Source organism: Excalfactoria chinensis, chromosome 2 (assembly GCF_039878825.1).
Source record: "Excalfactoria chinensis isolate bCotChi1 chromosome 2, bCotChi1.hap2, whole genome shotgun sequence".
NCBI classification, from domain to species: domain Eukaryota; kingdom Metazoa; phylum Chordata; class Aves; order Galliformes; family Phasianidae; genus Excalfactoria; species Excalfactoria chinensis.
The window spans coordinates 61,176,575-61,197,879 of record NC_092826.1 but is presented as its reverse complement, the minus strand read 5'-3'; the positions used below and the strand labels follow the sequence as shown (position 1 = coordinate 61,197,879).

The 21,305-nt window shown below is 42.0% G+C and overlaps 1 protein-coding gene across 13 annotated transcripts in view; it reads left to right on the top strand.

Annotated features, from left to right (window-relative positions):
• The first annotated feature begins 15,410 nt into the window (after positions 1 to 15,410).
• The window catches only part of LOC140248656 (poly(rC)-binding protein 3-like), a 471,372-nt gene continuing 465,477 nt past the window's right edge, over positions 15,411 to 21,305 (top strand). For 11 of the 13 annotated variants that reach the window (XM_072329591.1, XM_072329597.1, XM_072329596.1 and 8 more), the window contains exon 1: positions 15,753 to 15,970. The gene's annotated coding sequence lies outside the window, so the exon portion shown is untranslated. Of the gene's footprint in view, positions 15,971 to 21,305 lie in introns of all 13 variants that reach the window. The other 2 variants (XM_072329572.1, XM_072329587.1) reach the window with 2 other exon arrangements.

The window sequence follows — 21,305 nt, the reverse complement described above, 5'->3', positions numbered from 1 at the left end:
AGTGTTTCTAAGTAAGCTCATCCAGGCAACCTGTATTTGATGTAGAAGAGCTGACTTCTGTTGTCTTGAGCTCCCTACTGGTAACTGGACGTTAACCTTTTATTTCTTCTCTAGACTTCTCATACAGAGAGGACTCACGTAAGATTCTGCATTCCCATCTCCCCTATAGCATGTCAGCCAGACTGCTGGAGAGGAGCTCCCTTGTTAGCCTGCCAACAAAATAGTTAACAGGCAAACCTAGAAGCTCAAAGAACTGACCTGCAGAATGCCAAATGCCTGGCTCCTTGGCAACCCAAATTCTCATGTAAATCTGGGAAAACAAACCAGAAAGGGTACTGTAGTGTGAGGAACACAAGGGCCATATAGCACTCAGCTATAGGACAGAGAAACATTAATTGCCACCCTGAGCCACAGATTCTTGACCTTTCCATTTCCAAGAGGCTTTCTTGGCCCTTAATGGTTTGGTTCCAGAGGCAAAAATGAGCAAACCGTAAATTCTATGTAAAAAAAAGTCAACTGTCAGAGGGATTTGACATCATCTAGAGAAAAAGGCAGACTGCAAGAATGTTATTCTAATGAGAGAATTTAACCCTTAGATTCTGTAATGAGGAAAAACAAAACAAAACAAAAAACAGAGTTTTACAAAAAAGCAGAGTTTTAGGTAAAAGAAAACAGTACATCAACAGGAGTGTTATTACAGACTGGCAAATACAATGGGAACATTATAATTAACCTTTTCATTTGTTTTGGGAACATTTAGCAATTCTTTCAGCTCCAGTTCTTCCTTTTTTCAGGACTTCTGATTACACCGAGTAGATCATCACACTGCTGTTAATCCTATGCCACTGGTAAATGTCTAGCTCAGTGCCTCACAACATGCCTGAACCAAAACCTGCATCAGAGTCTTCCAAAAATGGTACCATCCCAGCTTCACTTTGTGGCATACTTAATTCTCTTAAAGCCCAGGGCATTTCAGCAATGTGGAAATGGAAAATCAGTGCAGGTTTGCGCTGCATCAAAGGTCATATCTGAAGGTCTTTTATTTTAAGTAGTCATAGGCCTGTGTTTTCAAAAAAGCATTGAGTGATTTTGGATGTTTCTTTTTTTTTTTACAGGTGCTTAATCAAAAAAAAAGGCTGGAAAGAATTTGTTCCCTCCAGAACTACTGAGGATCTGCCTTCAGACATCAACTCCGGAAGAAAAAATAAAAGGTGGTTAAAGAAGGCAAATGAAAAGAAAGGGGCACCAAAAGCTTTGCAGCACTGCCTCATTACTCTCTCTACACTGAAATTTTCTTCCCTTTTTAAACTTTTCTTTTTATTATTATTTTGCTGAGTGCATAAAACCTCTTCACTTTTTTCTCACTTCGAATGTGCTGTCTGAACAGTTATTTCAGATGCGTGCATTTTAAACAATTTACTTTAAATTATGAACTCCGTGCTGCCAAGTATTCAAATGTAGTTGTAATTACAGTGGTCGGGAGTGACAAACACCAGGAGACCACCCATCAACCTAATTTCTCTCTATGTCTGTAACATATCAATCCACTCACTGTACTACTGGAGAGTATATGGTATTTACAGTGTTATATATTTGCCAGATGCATGTTAATTAAAAGAGAGGAATTTTAAATGTATCTTTGCTTGGTTTCTTCATTCAAGTGGCTTGAGAAATACTCAAAAGTAATTTTCATTAAGTGCTGTGCTATTTACTGGTGAGGACAGAAATGGTCATTAGTGACTCCCTGCTGCTGAATGCAGTTCTCCAATTGTTCATAATTCTTGGGGAAGGTTTCCTATAAAACATGAAAAGAATGCTAAAAGGAACTGTATGGATCACTGTTCCAAACCTGCTGTCTTGTCACAAATGCCAGTATGAAGTGGCATTTAGTTTTAAGCTTAGGATGTGAGTTTTAACGGTTGAAGCAAAAAATCCATAAAGGAGCAATGAGAACATGTTTTCCAAAATAAACTTCAGGGAATAACAGTCAAAAGTCCAACTAACATGTTGGTTTTTTCCCCTTAAGAACCTTGGTCTAGATTATCAACATCTTAAACTGAGAAAAGCTTTTGGAAGATTTCTTCTATACTTTTCCCTGTTTCCTTCTTTGTACCAGGATGTCATACAGAACTGTTTATAATAGGAAAGGTGTGGTTCCCCCCCACCCCCCCCACCCCCGATTAAACACAGAAAGGCTTGCTGTTTACTCAAGTCCTTTGCCTCTCCCTCTATGCTGGTTCAAAAAATACTGGGGCAAAAAGAACTGATGTGCCCTTTAAAGTAATCTATCAGCACCTTACCCTTCCTAATTCATGTATCAAATCAATTTAAGATGTGCTGACTTTGACTAGTGGGCCTTCCTGAGTCATACTTTCACACAGATAAACCATTCTTGAAAAGTTCCTTCGCTGTGTAGGACAAAAACAGTGTTTTCTCTAACAGCAGATGAGTGCTGTACGTGTTCTTGCCCCACCCAGCTATCCTAAAACCAGTGTATTTATAGTGGAAGTTGGGAGAAAATGTTACTACCCATTATTTTTACAGTCACCATATTTTTCTCTCACAGTATCTCAAGGCTGAAGTAGAATACAGTCTTGTTCACCATCAACACTGTGATAAAATAAAAAAGCAGCAAGATACATTTGTTCCTTTTCTATGGTATTTTTTCTCTTTTCCCACTACATCCTGTGACAAACCCTGTCGTACTGGGAAATAAGTAGGGGATGTCTTCCTGGGGGAATTCAGCCCTACTTAAAACATATGATGTTAATGCCCACAAGCAGCAGTTTTCAGATGCAGTTATTAATGGGCACAGAGCCATCAATATATCGATCAGTGGAAATGAGTGGTATGGTAGAAAAGCAATACAAGCCATCTCCATGAATCACTGCACTTTTGGCAAATTCTTACTCATTAATGAGAGCCGTCTCTTTCAGGCAAACTATCTTGCAAAGGCACCAAATGATCTTTCCTTCCATGCAAAATGCTGTTTGTCTTTTAAATACTCTCCAAAAGAGTATATAACATATTCCTTTAAAAGTAAACCTAAAACCTACCCATAAATTGGTGCTAACATGCATATGAAAGATTTTCTACAGAACTGTATAATGCCAGAAGCGCTTTGCTTTTCCATAAAAATCTTAATGAAGCTTAAAACAGCAACTTCTAACATCATTACTTAGACATACAGCACATTATGTGCGCATCTTTTTTTCTTACACAAACGGTCAATAATTGCATGTAATTAACATGCAAAAGAGCTTACAGGTACATATATACATATCAAGTGACTAAAGTGATGTTAACTAAGCAAACAAAATTCTAGCACATGAGGATGTTATATTAAAATAGGAATGAATGAGGCTGTGTGCTAAGCCTGTGAACTCTAACTGCACTGCGATCACGAGGAGCACAGTGGTTCATGACCCACCGAGAGCTGTCCTCTCTATAAGAAGTTTCCTTGTGTTCCAACAGCAGTTGCTTTCTTCAGAAATTCTTTGTTGTCTTTCTAACTTGGGAATACTTCTAGAGTTTCTCATAAAACTTCAGTTCTGGAAGTACTGATCACATATGAGTTGCATCCTAGCAAAAAAACTGAGATAAGTTTCATTTTACACCCAAGCTTCTGCACCCAGTGGGAAGACACTTGGTTTGCACTATCAAAGGAAATGCGTAGTCTTTGCAAACACAGTGTCTCAGTTACTTCCCTTCTTCAAGGAAGGATAATGCAGTAAATCATATCTATGAAGTTTTATGAAATATTTATTATAAAGTTTTACCAGCCTTATTAGCTTCACCTCTGTCAGCAGCAGGGCTTTCACAAAATGGAATTATTTTTATTTTCCACTTCTCAGCCTTTGACTATAAGGCATTAAGGCAAGTCAATGATTTATTTTTCCAGATGTGTTTTTTTTTTTCTCCCGAGCATTATCTTCTCCCCAGTTTGGTTTAATTTTACACTTGACTGAGGTGTATAAACTGAAGGAACTGAGGTAATTTGAGGAAAATACATATGGAGGGTAGCAAAAAAATCATTTTGTAAAACAGTTGCAGCAATAAGATAATCATCTGTAGTCTGAATACAACTTACTTACTTTAAAAACCATAGCAGCACTATAAGCAGCACTTATCACAGCTTAGAAGCGATGGAATCTGGACACACATGCTCTATTTCTAACTTGGCCTCAGGCTTTCTCACTCATGTAATCCAGAGATGACCAGATGGGCACAGGGAAGAAATCTGAAGTGCAAACATTATTTTGGTTAAAGCCGACTCTCTTGGGATGTACATTCATTGGTTTCCTAAGTGTTGTCACTTTATGCAGTCACACTCTGTTGTTGTTGCCTTTACCACAGGAACCTCCTCTTACTAACTTCTGAATGCACTGATGAGTAGCACTCAAATCTGACAGAAATGTAGTCGAGTTGAAGACATTTGTGTGAGCTCCATGTAACATACCACAGTGAAACATCCCTACCACAAATTCACTACAGTGACTCCCTCACCTATGCCAACAAACAACAGCACATATCAAAACAACTCATTTATTAAAAGAATAAAAAAAAAGGCAAAATGAAGAAAAAAATAGAGATTTAAAAAAAAAAAAAAAAAAAAAAGAGTATGCTGCTGTACAAAGACGTTACAGGGCACCTGGGTTATCTTGCTCAGAAGTAACTCAGGTATTGCTTGAGGGAATCAGCACTTTTTCACAAAAGAAAGGCATATTAAGTTTCCCTTGTACTATTAAAATCTGTACCTTCAACAGTTCCTTTACCCACACTGTCAGAAAACAAATTCACTTAGTGGGGTAATTCTACTTCCCTAAGCTTTGAATTTCACTGTTTTATCTTCTACCTATGGCTTTTCTTTCAGTTTGGAAGTAACCACTTCTGATAGCTCATTAATTGGCCTTCTATACTACATGTACGAATAAGAAATGCCCCATTTGCTTTCAGCTTGTGTGGCTCTCATGGTGTTTATTTGTGAACTCTCCCTTTGAGCTTTTCATGCCTTTCTGGCTAAACACTTCATTCCTTTAATGTTTTGAATTTTCTGTCATGTCCAGACTGCACACCATCCACAAGATAAAGACTTGTATTACATTATTTCTCCTTACTAAATTCTATTTACTTTAATCATGGCTTAATTCTGTACCTTCTCTTTTTGAGAGCTATTCTCTTATCCAAGACTCAGGTACTAAAAATTGCAAGCTTGGCTCTGCAGTCAAAACATTCATTCTTTTTTTTTTTTTTCCTCTCATCTCTGTAATCTCTCCAAAAATGAAAATCTATATAAATGTGTTCTTTTGTTTTCAGAATGAACACAATACTCCTCAGATTTCCACACACAGTTTCATAGTCAGTCTCCACTGTCTGGAATACCTGAAAAAAATATGGAAAAACACTTGTTGCCTCTGAATGTGCTGTTAGAAGAAACAGAGCTGCATTCAGATGTAGTCTACCTTGATTTCAACAAGGCATTTGATACTGTCTCCCACGACATCCTTATAACAAAGCTGAGGAAGTATGGGATAGATGAGTGGACAGTGAGGTGGTTGAGAACTGGCTGACTAACAGAGCACAGAGGGTCGTCTTTGACAGCGCAGAGTCTGGTTGGAGACCTGTAACTAGAGCTGTTTCCCAGGGGTCGGTGCTGGGTCTGGTCTTGTTCAGCATCTTCATCAGTGGCCTTGACGAGGGCATAGTAGCCACCCTTGTCCAGTTTGCTGATGACGCAAAGCTGGGAGGATTGGCTGACACACCTGAAGGCTGTGCTGCCATTCAGTGAGACCTGGAAAGGCTGGAGAGCTGGGTGGTAAGAAACCGGATGAGGTTTAACAAAAGCAAGTGTGGAGTCTTGCACCTAGGGAACAATAACTGAATGCACCAGTACAGGCTGGGGGATGACCTGCTGGAGAGGAGCTCTGCTGAGAGAGACCTGGGTGTTCTGGTGGATGACAGGTTGGCCATGAGCCAGCAGTGTGCCCTCCTGGCCAATGGCATACTGGGGTGCATTAAAAAGACCGTGGCCAGCAGGTCGAGGGAGGTGATCCTCCCCCTCTACTCTGCCCTGGTGAGGCCTCATCTGGAATACTGTGTCCAGTTCTGGGCTCCCCAGAACAAAAAAGACAGGGATCTCTTGGAAAGAGTCCAGCGGAGGGCCACAAAGATGGTGAAGGGCCTGGAACATCTCCCCTATGAAGAAAGGCTAAGCGAACTGTGTCTGTTTAGTGTTGAGAAAAGAAGACTGAGACAGGACCTGATCCAGGTCTATGAATATTGGAGGTGCAGGGGGCAAAGTGGTGAGGCCAGACTCTTTTCAGCAGTGTGTGGAGACAGTACAATGGCAAATGTCCAGAAACTGAAGCATAGGAAGTTCCACACAAACGTGTGCAAGAGCTTCTTTACGGTGAGGGTGATGGAGCACCGGAACAGGCTGCCCAGGGGGATTGTGGAGTCTCCTTCTCTGGAGATATTCAAGACCTGCCTGGACACCTATCTGTGAGACCTGGTGTAGGGAACCTGCTTTGGCAGGGGGGTTGGACTCAATGATCTTTGGAGGTCCCTTCCAACACCTATGGTTCTGTGATTCTGTGACTCAACTCTCTCCTTCCTCACAGCCCCTACTCTCAGGCAAGAAGTAGAGTTCCATTTTCTAATTGCACTCAGGGGGCATTTTTAAATTCTTTCATTTCTGGCATCCTGTACTGTCCATCAATCACCCTGAGCCAAGTCTTTTAACAAAGAAATATTTCTTTCAGCATACAAGTTTGAACAGATCGGCACATCACATTATAGGTCTCTGCATAAAACAGTAACCAGTTGTCCAATTCATGGCAAAAAATTCACAGGCTCTCTACAACATCTGTAATAGCACAGCTTCTGCATTTTTATTATTTTATTGTGGAACTGTCCTGAATTTGTGTTTGCTGTTTGGTGGTGGATGTGGGTTGTTTCGTTCCTTTGAAGTAGGAAAAGTGTTTCATCTCAAATACTACTCTATCCAGTGGTGCTATTAACAAAATTCCTACAAGAAATGGAAAGGAATAGAAATTTCTCAGAAAAACTTAAGAAAACCCTCTAATCAGTTTTTCCACTACTGCCCTTTTCCCTCCCTGTAATAGTTTTTACATAAATACTCAGAAACACTACAAAGGGCAGAGAAGAAACTGTCATTGTGTGACAGATCTGAAGTATGTCCAGGGGAGCTTGTGACTGTATCCCACCACTGAAAAGAGACACCTAAGAACTCTTGCTTATTATCTCATTCAGACCAATAGCAAATATATCCCTGCTCACTGCTGCTGGGGTCTGTCTCTCAGGCCCCAGGCAGTTCAGGACTGTGAGAGGCTGCCAGCTTAGAGCTACATGGGAATGAGCTATGAGGCATGGTTTGAAATCTGTATTTGTGTGAATGTGACTTTTGGAAGAACTTGTAAAGGATCCGGGACAGTTCCTGTCTCAAAGGGCACTCTGGCCTTTGAGTCATCTACCTGCAGGCATGTTTGTAGTGACAAGTCACAGGCAAAAGTAATTTCTATTGAGTGCCAGCAAAACCTTCTGAAGAAGGTCAAATCAGTAGATAAAGGTAGTTGTAGAATAGGGCTCAAGATAGAAAGACTCTTGAAATATTGATGGCCTGTGATACACTGGGTAGAAAATGATTTCTGTTGTTGGTTAAAGCAAAAATATGAAAGATTCAAGTTATTTGCAAAAAGAATCTGTTCCTTCCTTGATGATGTAATGAAATAAGGCAAATACATGCACTAAGTCAATCCATTTGGTAAATTCTCAATGTATTTATTATTTTCATATAATAAATAAAGTAACTTCTATATATGCCTCCTATTTCCATACTAAAGGATTGTGCCCTGTCAGTTCCTGTTATCTCACACCAGAAATAGTAACACACCTTCCTTGTGTCAGTTTATAAATAAAAATGCATGTTTTTCTAACAACGTTTAAATGAGACGTGATTTAAACTTTTTAGGTCAATTCCAGAAATCTGATGCTTGATGCATCCTTCTCCTGAAAGCAGAAATTAAATACGGTAACTTCAACTACAGAACATGTCAGATCATGAATGAATTTGAAGAAGGAAGAGCAAATTAAATTATGGTCATATTTGTGAGTGGGTAAATTAGACTAAATTAGGCTTAATACAGCAGTTTAACCCTGATTAATTTCAATAGCTCTCTCATTTCAAATATAGTCAGCAAGAACTGCCCATGAAGTAGACATAAAACAAGTGTAAACATTAAATAAAATATATGCTCCATCCATACATTTTGTTTTCCATTTTCATTTTTCTTGTCCCACTAAGTAAACTTTGGTTGATTACGTAGTTATTTTGAAAGCAGGATGTGAGATCCAGTGCAAAATGAACTGGCACTAAGAGCTAGCAGTTTATAAGAATTTTTTGCTCTGTGTAAAGGAGCAATGAGAATTTACATTTGTCTTAAAGTATGCTTCTGAATGTAGAAGCATAAATGATATTGCATTTTATTCTCGTCTTCTGAAATTTCTCATTGGTTGTCAAGGTCAATGAGAGTTGTGCCCAAGTCTGTGATTAGGAAGCAGGATGAAAATGATAGAGAGAAAAATCTGAGTTGACAGAAAAACATGAGAAGATCTAATGACGGAAAGGCTGAAGTGTGCATGAAACAGGAACTGACATCATTAAGTAGAAAGCAGCCTTTTAAGCAGCTTTCTGTATGAGTTGAAAAATTATTAGAGATAATTAGTTTATATTATATTATAGGAATGCTGGTCTTTAGCTTAACCCCAAGTATACCGTGTAATCAATGAATGTACCCATGTTACAACCAGGAAAGAGATAAGAGTCAGGCCAAATTAGAATAGATAAAGCTTATCCTGGGCTTACTGAAAGTCTCCAGAAGGACCAGTCTCCAAAGGAGAGACTTCCTCAGTGATAGTCATCTCTTAAATGGGATCTAGGAGAGGTGGAGCTGGGCTCCACCCCTTCTGGTAGCACAGGAGAATTGCCTTCACCTGTGCTCCCAGGACTGAATTAATGCTCACCTCAGGTGGTTAATCAGAGGTTCAGGCCATAATTCAGCAGTTCCCATGCAAATACCCAATCATAGATGATTTTGATCTGCAGGCTGGCTCTCCAGCTTGATTTCAGACCTGCTCTTTCATGGTAGGTCTGCTCAGTCGTTGTTAGACTGGATTCTGTCCCTGACTTGCAGGTTGGCTTCAGTTTGGACTCATACCTCCCTCATATTCAGGATTCATAATTTCAAGACTATGATTTCCAGGCTTGCTGTATTCCTAACTGGGATCAGTACTACAAGGTCAAGAGGATTTTTCCCCAAGGCATCCTCCTTCTCTGGCTTTCAGGGGACAAATGATCCTTGCTGCTTTCTGACGCCTGATGTGGTAAATTCTAGGATATTTCTTACTCTTTCCAAATCAAGCTTTATCCTAGAAATTATGGAAACTCTTAAGTGTATGTGCATATGTGTGTATGTGCATATGTATGTATATGTGTGTATATTGTTTTCTGAATAATAATTATCCTTGGGATGCAAGGAATTGAAAAAGTAAACAGATGTGAAACAAACTTGCCCTGCTACCTTAGGGAAATTCTGTTTTTTATACTCTAGAGTGTCAGAACATGTGAAACCCTATCTTTCTGTAACAAGCATCTGAGACAAGGAAAGCAAGACTGAAAAGAGAAAGTCTGTGTACCTGAGTGAGCCAGGAACCTGATATATTCTGCTGTAAAGTTTTATTGGCTTGATCCTGAATGTGGTGTCCTGTAGCACATGCTATGAGCTACTGTATGTGTCTTTCACATGTTATTCTTATTGTCCATAACATATTTGCTATAAGTAGTTGAGATGACTTGTAATCTCTAACCCAATGTATACGATGGCAAAGACAGACTTGACAAATGAAGACTGAGGTTAGACTTTTTTTCTGACAAATGAAGAACATGGACTGACAGCCAAATGAGAAAGCCATTCTGGTCTCCTTTTAAAATGGATGAACCTGTCAGTAATCCTCTTGGTCAGACAAGAATTACCAATGAGTCTGAACAGATAGCCTACTGAAATTTAATAAATAAACTTAATAGCAAAGGGGAAGAGCTAATGTCATTCTGATATATGAGAAAGAGCTTGGAGAGGTCAGCATTTTGTATAGTACCAAGCACCAAAATAAGAAGCACACTCCATTTTTAAAATCCAGCTGTGACTCTGGCAGTTACTGAACCCATTTTGAGAACATGCTGATTGTTTTCTAAAGGAGGTGCATTCAGTGGTGGGAGGCAAATTGCTTGGCATAACTTCCAGCAAGTTTGTGACAGAAAGCAGACAAAACTGAAGTAACACAACTTTGACAAAAGTCCGTTGGTCCTCGCCTGCATGATGTCCTTGGAAAGGTACAAGGAATGGGCTGATGGGATTATTCAAGGTTACACTAAGTAACTAATTGGTAAGAAAAAATAAGAGTTGTCCTGTAAAGATGCATCTTTACCAGTTTATCCCAGAAAAGACAGATTATTTTAATGGCCTCAACAGAATTGAATGTTGATAATGTTAGGTATGATGTCTCCAGTGAAACTCCTTTCAACTCAAGACATCACAAGTAATCCTTAATACTCTGAGCAGTAGTTGTGAAAAGTTGTGACTCTGCACTAATGAACACAACAGGCATTTCCTCTGACAGAGGGTGAAAACTCTCATATTAACAGGGAACTTAGCATAACAGCTCCTTTTCAGCTGAAGGAAAAGTAATTTCCCTCCATAACTCCATCAGTTGTCTGTCTGGTTTCCAGCTCACTGCTCTACTTCAGCCTGGAACAAAAGATTTGCTCACAAGTGCACATTATTAGCCTGATTTATGTTAATTCAGATTGGTATGTATAACTGTTTCCAGATCTACCATAATGCCAATAATTTTAGAGGGGAAAAAAAAACATTATGCATGCCATATTTTTATTAATAGATATTTAAAATTCCTGTCAATTGCATCATATCGCAATTAAACAGCAAACACAACTCACTCAGCATCATGCAGTATCAAGAATGTATAACGTTAAAGACATGATGGCTACAATAATAAAATATATTAAAAGAGGCCCTTGATAAAAACTGGCAAAGCATGCAAGAATATTAGCAAATCTACCTATTTATAACAGTTTAAAGCAATAAGCATGTCTGTCATCTTTTAAGATTTCCCAAACATCTCAAAATGCTACTAATTGCTTGGACACCATACTAAAGTTCAGAGTCAATATTAAATGCATGTATATGACTTATATTATCAGTGGATATAATGGACAGGATCTGTGAAAACTCTCCAAAATGTCCATGATCTGTGGAGTTGTCAGTGGACTCCCAACAGCTTGGGCATGACTCATGGATGTCACAATTTTCAGCTGAAACAAAGTCTTATTAAATGTCAGAGCATCTCATACATATTGAAACAATACATACATTTATATTCTAATTTGTATAGGATCGTACTATTATAAACATCTCCCTATTGGCCTGAAATCAACTTTCTAGCTTTTATTACTAAAAAACAGCATCTGCATGCATTGCTAGTGAGACAGAAAGATGAGTAATGCCTCGTTCATAGAGGCCAGTAACACACCATTCAATCAACACTCAGTGATAGGAAGAGAATTTCTTCCTTGCACCCCTACCCAGGGGAAGACAGAGGCACATGTCCTGCTGGTTCCAGAATGCTCTGGGAAATGTACCAAGCACAGGTGCAGATCTGCAACCACCCCCAGCAGCTGGGAGGGAAGCAGATCATTCTTTGGCTGGGTCTGCCCTACAACCGTGGCAGCACTGTTAGACATACAGATGAAAAGCTCCAGGTGACTCCAGGTGACCTGGTTCATACCTCTCAGCAGTCTGAGGACATTCAATGGCTTACCCAAACCGAAGTTTTTATGCTTGCCTCCAAGATTACTCTGCTGCACTGCCAACATGTGATCTGTCTGCTTCGTAATGAACCAAACACAAAGTTTGTCTTCCTCTGGATGGCTTGAATAAAAGATGGAGGAAAGCTTCCCAGCATTAGCTGCCTGCAGCAGTAGAAGCAAGCTGAAGCAATGTAACAACATGTGAGGATGATATGTCAGTTTAGATGCTTTGTCTGGTTCTCTCAATAACCTTTCTGACTTCAGTTTCTGAGCAGTTTAGTTGATTATTGGTAATGTATGTATACTAGCTTCTGGAAAGAGGATTTATGCAAGTGTTTTTATGTAATAAAAAACTTCTGTTTTAACCCTTGTGATTTCCACCCATTTAAATGTTATGTTCAGGCTGCAAAATTGACTGCTCCTCAGCATGCAGACGGCTTGAGTGCCGAGTTATGCTTGTAAATCAGATGTCAAATATGAATATCCTGTGGCATGGCAACTGAAATGTATGTTTAAAAAAGATATGCTCACATAAAAGCGTGTTGTGTTCAGGTGTTTCTGAATACCAGCAGTGTCAGTGCTTTTCAGAATCCAAGCCATTCATCAAAACCATTCATCAAAGGTGGTGTTTGTTTTTTTTGTCCTAGAGAAGTGAAACTGAAAACTGTAGTCTGTACAACTTTGGCAAAGTCAAAGGGACCACAGCATAATAGAGCTGGAGGATCACCTTTTTCAACCTGCTGGCAACTCACCCCAGGATCTCATGAGCCTTCTTGGCCAAAAGGGCACACTGCAGGCTCACCACCAAACTGTCATCCACCAGAACACCCAGGTCCTTCTCTGCAGAGAAGGCTCGTCGATTCCTGGCTCCTCATAGGACCACCACAAAATCAGACCATACAGCTGAGAGTGCTGTCCAATTGCTTTCTGAACTCAAGCAGCATGGGGCCGTGCCCACAGCCCTGGAAAACCCATTTCATGCCTACCACCCTCTAGTTATGCTTTCCCAGAACCCCTCAGACCCTCCCCTGTCATAGCTCTATGCCATCCCTTGGGTCCTGTCTCTGTCACCAGAGAGGAGAGCTCAGTGCTGCCTTTCCGCTCTCCTCATGAAGAGCGTTAGGCTGCCATGAGGTCTCTCCTCACCCTCTTCTACTCTGGGCTAAGCAAAGCAAGGGATTTTTCGGCCTCTCCTCATATGCCTTCCCCTCTAGACCCTGCACTGCCTTTGCAGCCCTATCATCAACAGTAAAAGCCATCCTGCTATTGCTGGGCACAAAGTGGCTCTGGGAATCGCCAGTGGTCAGAGCTTTGCACTGTATGCTGGAGATACTTCTTTTGTACAGTAAATTAGCTTTCCCGCAACAGATCAAGGATGCTTTCATAAATATTGGAAGCCAGTGAGAGCTCATGTAAATACATGTTAAGTGAGATGCAGGTTTTTTTTTGAAATTGAACTGAAATTAAAGAAAATATTTAATAACATTATGTATAAAACATTACTCCCACTTTAATGTATAAAACATCTCCTCGACTTATTTATTGCAGAAATCAAGGCTCCCAGCAGCACAGTTTTTATATCCAATCTTTGCTCCCTTTTGTGTGTGGCCGTGCATCATTTTGTACACATTTGATTTAAATAAAGAGACAAGAATCCAAATCTGTGAACTCCTGGGTTTAGTCACAAGGCTGCTGAACAATTTGGTTCAGATGGAAGGCGAGAAAGAACTGGGAGAAGGAAGCGGCTGGCCGAGCCTGCACTGAAACAGAAGGTTCTGCGAGGAGAATGGAGAGACACACGGGGAGCTCCTTCCTCTTGTTTTATTTCTGCTTCACATGAGCGATTCGGAAAGCTCATTATTCCTTCAGATCCTCTGCTGTAGCTGTGTGGGAAGCAATTCTTTCTTCCGAGGAAGAAAAAGGGTCGAAATACAGAATAATGAAGTTGTTGTTTGCTCCTCAGTGTGCCTTTTTCTGCCTAATGAATGATTCATTTAACGAGGAGGCTCCAGCCTCAGCCAGCAGTTGGGTTCCAGGCACTTGGCCTGTTCCTGCACCTCAGCTAGCAGCGAGCTGCGTGCTCCTGTCCCTTCTAGGCAGCAGGCAGCATAGGGCCATCATGCTCAACTGGGCTGCCTGCAGCCTGCCTGTGAGGCTCCCACATTCCTGCCCTCCTTCCTGTTGGTGCCGGGGGATTTAAGTGGTACTTAGGTGAAGCCATTAGATACCCCTGCACTCCCTGCTCTTTCTCAGGAAGGCTTTGTTGGCTGCCAGGTGCCACCAAATGCTGCTCATTTTGGTGATTTCCCTTCCTCAGCATCAGTGTGCATCCTGGAGCAGATCCTTCTGCTATTTACTACACATGCTCCTGCTTATCTCAACGTAGCAGTGCTGCCGAAGCACAGCTTGTGTACCAGTTGCACGTCGTGGATCCAACAGCTTGGCCTGCGTTTGCTCTCACCGCTTATGGGACAGCGCCAATTCAAAACCGCAACTCACAAACAGACGTGTTTGCATACCATCGTTAATAGCTCTGTGGATAGAAATAAAATACTTTTTAAAAGCCTGTTGGTTTCCCTGCCTTTAGATTCTCCGTGTGCTTTTTCCACCCCTCTCGACCAAAAAATAAACCCTACAAAAAGCAAAACGAAACGAAAATTGTAGAAAGCTTTCTAAAGGTGCTGTATTCACATGTTCAAAAGCAACTTTTGCTGGATGCCTTTTTAGTTACAGATGTATTTCTGAGGATGATAAGATTGGTAAAAGCTTGCTTCTGTAGCTTCTCAGTGTTGGCTGCATTTGGCCAGGTGTTTTAGGCAGGTGTGACTCTCCGAGAACACAGAACCATAGAATGGCTAGGATTGGAAGGAATCTCTAAGATCATACAGTCCCTATCCCTTGCCACAGGCAGGGCTGCCACTCAGCAGATAGGGCGGCTCAAGGTCCCAACCAACCTGGCCCGGAATGTCTTCAGGGATGGGTCGTCCACAGCTTCTCTGAGCAGCCTGTGCCAGTGCTTCACCACCTTCTGAGTAAAGAACTGCAAGCAGCTTCCATTTGGATCACACACCAACGCCGTTCTGCCGTTGATCCCGAGTACCACGCTGCTTTATTAATGGAAGGCCGCGCACAGTTTCGCTACTTTTAATTGAAGTCCGGTTCTCAGCCCCTCGGCTCGCTGCTGCTGCTGCCTTCCTCAACGATGTCGTGCGAAGCTTACCCGTCCTCAGCCCGTATAACTCCCCACTGCCCACGCCCTGCCGCCAGCCGCGAGCTCCCGTGCCCCACGTCCGAGGGGCTCCGCAACCCGCCGTGAAATCCCGGCTCCCGCCGCCGTCCCCTCTCTGTCCCCGCGGGCGGGCGCGGCTCCGGCCGCTCCGCCTCCGCCTCCGCCCGCGCCCCGGCCCCGGCCCCGGCCCCGGCCCGCAGCTGCGGGCGGCGGGGGGCGCCCGCGGGCGGCGGCGGGAGCGCGGGCGCGGGGGTGGCCGAGGAGCGACGGCGTCGGCGTGAACGCGGCTGCAGAGCCCCAGCCGGCAGCGGGAGCGGCAGCGGCAGCGGGAGCGCCGCGCCCGCCGCAGCCGCCGGAGCCGGGCGAGGATCGAGCCCCGAGCCCCGGCCGCCCGCAGCCCCGCGGGGAGGCAGCCAGGGGGACCCCCGCCGACAGCGTGACCCCCGCCCCGCCGCCGCCTCCGCCCGCCCCCAGGAAGAGAAACAAAACAAAACCCGGGCACCGCCACGCTCTCCCTCCTGCTCCTCCTGGCATTCAGTGGCGGCTACCTTTTCGTGGGTTTTCTTTTTCTTTTTTTTTTTTTTTTCTTTTTTTTTCTTTTTTTTTTTTCTTTTTCTTTTTTTCTTCTTTTTCCTTTTTCCCTTGGGGATTCTCCTTTCTCCTGCCAGACTGACTTGCACCTTCTCGATAATTTCTCTTCCCCTCGTTTTTTAATACTCTTCTCCCTGCTTCCAAACCCTGTGTCTTGTGTGTTTCAGTACTATCACAACCTCTGCTAAAAATAGATCTTTTTATATACCCTTCCTCCTCTCTGACCCCATCCAACACCCCTTGTTAAGGTGAGTTGTGTCTTTTCATCACTTTTTCCTTGTGTGTTGGTTTTGTTTTTTGTTTTGTTTTGTTTTTTTTTTAATTATTGTTACTATTTTTGGTTTTTCGCTTTTTTTTGTTGGTTGGTTTGTTTTTGTTTTTTTTTTTCTTTCTTTCCTTCCTTTCTTTCTTTCTTCCTTTCCTTCTTTCTTTCTTTCTTTTCTCCCTCCACGGCAGGTTTCAGGGAGGAGGGGATGAGGAGGAGAGGATTTCACGGGGAGCCAGGCGTGGTGTTGGCAGAGCCTTATTTCCCTTCTGCAGCCTCAGCATCCTCCCGGACTGCTCCCTTTATCCCAAGGATGTAGCTGGCTGATGGAAGTGGGGAACCACTCTTCTTTAGCACTGCATGCTTGGAAGCCGCAGCAACACCAGGGGAGGAAAAAAAAAGAGAGGAAAAAAAAAAAAAAAAAAGAGAGAAAAAACAAAATCAGCAAAACTGCTCTTTTTCTCCTTTGCCCCCTCCTGCCCTCCCCCCCACTCCCTCCTCCTTTCTGCGTTTGGTTTTCTTTCTTTCTTTCTTTTATTTGGTGTGTGTGTGTGTGCGTGTGTGAGCTTGATTTCCGTCTTTAAGCAATTTGCAGGGGACTTGAAAAGAATTGCATGTGATGTCGGGGAGGGGGGAGAGTGTGAGCGTGCACGTGTGTCTTGAGTGCGCGCCTGTGTGTGAAGTGCCTCTGTTACTCTGTGTTTCTGGGATGGTGAGGGATGAAGCTTCCCCGCTGCACACAGAGCGGGCAGCAAGGCAAGAGCTGTATAGAGGAATTGGTCAGGGATGCAGAAAGCACAGAGCTCCCGGCAGAGTTCAGTGCCTCGTGCTCCAGGACATCCCCCCGTGGATCCTTATAGCACCCGCGAAGTGCTTGATCCCAGTGCTTCCTCCTCAGCAGGGCAGTGCCTGGAGAGGGAACTCCGGAGCTGAGGGAGCTGGGAGTGTACCCCGTCCTCGGTGCAGTGCTATTGCAGGGGAAAAGAGCGTTGTGATCTGAGCAAAGAGATCGCTTGCTGTCACTTATTAGTATTGTTCAAGGAGAGGTGAAGCGTTGTGGCTGTGGCCAGTCAGCAGCATCTCTGCAGCCAGGTTTACTTTCCAGTCCCAAAGTTGTTTCAGTCTCTTTTCCCTGCCTCGGCTGCTCAGCTAACTGTTCCCATTGACAACAGAAATGTGTTCCTGCAGTAAACCCATCTGTTTAGAATCTGCTGGGGAGCAATCTATTATTCAGAGGCAATCAAGTAACTTATTTGTTTCATGGATTTTTTCCCCAGTGCTTTCAACTCTGTATTTTACCTATGTGCATGAAGTGGGATGATATAGATTTTAGTTGCATTTTAACGATGAGTTGAGGCATAACTTGTGGGGTGCCATTTGCAAAGTGTCACTTGATATAAAGCAAAATAACAGCCTGCTAGCTCTTTTTCAGGGATTTTTCCTATCTCTGTTACTTGTTCCACAACAAGCGAGTGATTTTTGGTAATGAACTTGGAAGGCAAACGGGCTGCACAGTGATGCACAGTTCCAAACACTCAGAGCTCAAAAAGATGATACGTCTGACTATGAAAATTGGGCGTGTTAGGAGATCTACTGGATCCAAACTGCATGCAAGAGCACCTTGTGTATCTAGTTTTGTAACAGTTTAGATCATTTTTGCAACTGAAAGTTGACAGATGAAATAAAAAGGTTGCTGTTAACAGTCTGGATACAGGAGCAGTTCTGTTCTCTGTCTTGTTAATGCAGTCCCAGTACCATCACTTTCCACACACAGCATAGATGATGTTCAACAAAAACGAGCAGTCACAGGATAGGTTTTACGTTCTCAAGACTCACCAATTCTCCTTCTTGTTAGCCGACATTAAAATAATTTACTCTAATTTGCCTTGGGGTTTTCTTTCTGCTGGGACCAGCTGGTGTTGCGGGAGCAGGAAGCATGCTCCAAGTGAGTAGTGTTGTTATGAGTGCTGGGCAGCAGTGAGGGAAGGAACACCTGATGTGCTTTGCGTCCGGTAAGAGGAGAAAACAGCCTGGTGCAGCAGCTCCTTATATACATAAATAAGGGTGATGCACATTGGCTTGTCAGACTCTGGTCTGCTGAATCCCGGCTACTGGCTAAATATTGTCTTGGTAAGCACTTTGATGTGATTTTTGTTATTTGATAGAGTTTGCTCTTAAAATCACATCTGGCAGAGGAGACCTTTTGTTCTGCTGATGGGAGTCATGCCTGTTTGTTTAATCTGGAGGAGGGTGAAATACTCGCAACTCCTGCTGAAGTTACCAGCAGTTAAGTAAAGACAGCAGTTGTCAGGATTTGTTTTACCTCAGTACAGCAGGATCTAGGATATTTCTAAAGGATACAATTGCCAACAGATCTGTAATGTGTCATTTAATTTGGATTTTACATTGGGTGCAAATATTACGTGTTGAGGAAAATGCATTATTTTTGACACTGAAATGTGTTGGTAGATGGAAAACTTTTGCATTGTTTTTATCATGGGGTTTTTAGGAGAGTTCCCTTGGTACTAGTCAGCTGTTGGTAACAAATCAGCATTGGCTTCACACTAAGTTCCTTATGTAGTGCTGATTAACTGTTGACATTGGAAAAGGAAAAATATAATGCATGGAATATTTCTTGAAAATAAAAAGAAGTCTGGGTAACGTGTTCCTTTATCATAACAACTGAAATACAAAAGGGCTTTCAGCTGGATACAGAAATACTAAAGCAAGGTTAACGTGGAGTTTGATCTGGTGGCCGTTTCCATTGGCGTGAATGGCAGCACAACAGCACTCGGATTTTTGTATTGTGTATGACCTGTGATGAAACTTGCCTTTAATTTATGTTTTGAGCCTTGGATAAAGCCTGCAGTTATTCACCTCTGAATCTTTTCTCGCTCTTGAAACATGCCCTATAAAGTGTGAGCTGCCATAAACAAACTAATGGGAAGCGAGTTCAGAAGTCACTCTGACTTTGTGTAGTTTATTGTTATAAAAGTAACGCGGTGCTTGTCTCTACTGATTTGTTAGACAACTATTTCCTTCTGTTATCACACTTTATTATTCTGCAGTGTCATACTAAAATTCTTGGTCAAGAAGTTTCCATCACATGGATGTGGGACTTCCACTACTGAAGAGCATATTTGGTCCTATCCTAACTCACAGCTACCCCTTGGTTTCAGTAGCAGTTCATTGCAAAATTGCCATTATATTCAGACATGAGTACTGAGGAAGCTATTACTATGTTGGATTTTCTTAATTCTTTTTTATCAAGGAAATGAAAACCACCCTAGTATAATTTAGGACTTTGAGGTGTGGGGTGCTGTAGACTTATCTATGACCATGGAGACTACAATCACAGTACATGTTGAAAAGCAGCATTATCCATTTGAAATCAAATTGTTCTGTTTTTCTCCGTAAATCCCGCCATCTTCACTAGATTTAATTGGTACTGTGTATGCGTTTCAAACTGAGTATTTGTAATTTTAAGATGTTTAAATGAATGAGGTCACTTTATGCAAACCTTATTTTTTATTTGCATTTTGTCTGCTGGAAATACAGTTTTCATAATAAACTAATACATATGTATATATCTTTTTTGTGCTGCACTTGCTTGCGCAGAGAAGAAACTTAGTATTGTACTCCTGGGAGCTGTGCGTAACTGAAGAATCAAATGCGGATCAGCTCTACCTTCAGCTTCGTTCCCAGTCTTGGTGGATGTGGATGAGTGTCAGTGATGATGAGTGCTGGTGTATGGTGGGGAGAAAAAGAGGCTGGCTCTTAGGGAAACCAGAGAGTTTAACCCTGGTGCTGGAGTAGCTGTAGCCTCCAGGTCTAAGGAGCAAGTGGCTTCCTCAGCCTCAGTAGCAGTGAAACTCCTGTCTCAGTTTGCATTCAGTGATCTGCTTGTTTTTTCTCCTATACTACAGTATATATGGAAGGTTTAATTACAGTGTAGTAGAGCTAATGCAGCTCTCTGGCTCTCTGATGACAATTGTTCCTAAGAGGTCAGTGGAAAGCAATTGTGGAGATGAGGCTCTAGAGGCAGCGTTTCATCTTTGTAGTCTTAATTTACACCAGTTGTCCATGTATTTGTATATTGCTGTTGCACCCTACTTGCTTTCTGTGAAGAAAGTGTTTCCAGGAGGGCAGAAAATAGTAATATTGTTCCATTTCTGGAATAACAGAATGTAACAGCTCCTCCCATTTGCTCAGCCCCAACCAGATGAAGGACAGCAAAAAATTTGACATGACTACGAAATTTCATACTTCATGGCAGGAACCACATTTTTAAGCATAATCCAAAGGAAATGATCTTTTCAAAATGACACTGTGTTAGCGAGTCCCCATGCTCAGAGTTGACTTCTTTGTGGCAGCCCAGTGAATTCCTGGATGAGATCAGTTTCTCCAATAGAGACCACTGTTGTGGCTCCATGTTGCCAACTGGAGTGGCTATCCCAACACTGCAGAGGGACCAGTAACAAAATGAATACTTTGTTAATAGGGCAAAATACATAACACAATCCTGATTTCTGCTGACAAACAGTGCCTCTATTAGGATTCACGAATCCAAGTGTTTAATCTATTTACCTTGCAACATCTGTGACTTTCTCATCTATGTGGCAAATATATTTAAATACTGTGGGCAGTTGATAGACTATAAGGTATAAAAAAGCTTATCTTCTGTAAATGAAAGATAAAATTCTTACTTTTTTCTTGTTTTGGCGGAGAGTGTTTGGCTCTTGACTAAACCTTATTTGATTAACATCTGCCAGTCTGCTTAAAAATAGTTGCAAGAAAGGTTTGCTATTATTAATTTTAAACAGTCTTTTCTTTGTGCTTTTAAAAAGGAAGTTCCGTTTTGTAATGAAGTTTTAGAGTAGGCCGCTGAGGTATGATGAGAACTCAATCCCCTTAATGACTGGTTGTTAGCATGCTTTGATTAATATAAATGGCATATATAGTGACAAGGTCTTTTTAAAACTTGCAAGCGCTTTGCATACAACAATGTCTTTTATAATGACTCATCTGGAGCTCCCATAGAGATTTTTTTTTTTTTTTGATCTGCAGTGAAAGTACAGAAAAACTGAGCAAATTAAAGCAGTTGGATTGAGCTCCAGTAGAATAAAATAGTCATTACAATTCAGTTCCCTTGTCCATCCTACAATTGTTATCTTTTCATCTGGGTGAGTTCAGTGTAGATCCTGTATACAAGCCAGCCATACAAGTTTGGGGCAGAACCTTTAGATTGTGATGGCTACTTCAGTAGTCCAGGTGGAGTTACACCAACACTTCATGTCAGTGTGCTGAATGGCAGGGAG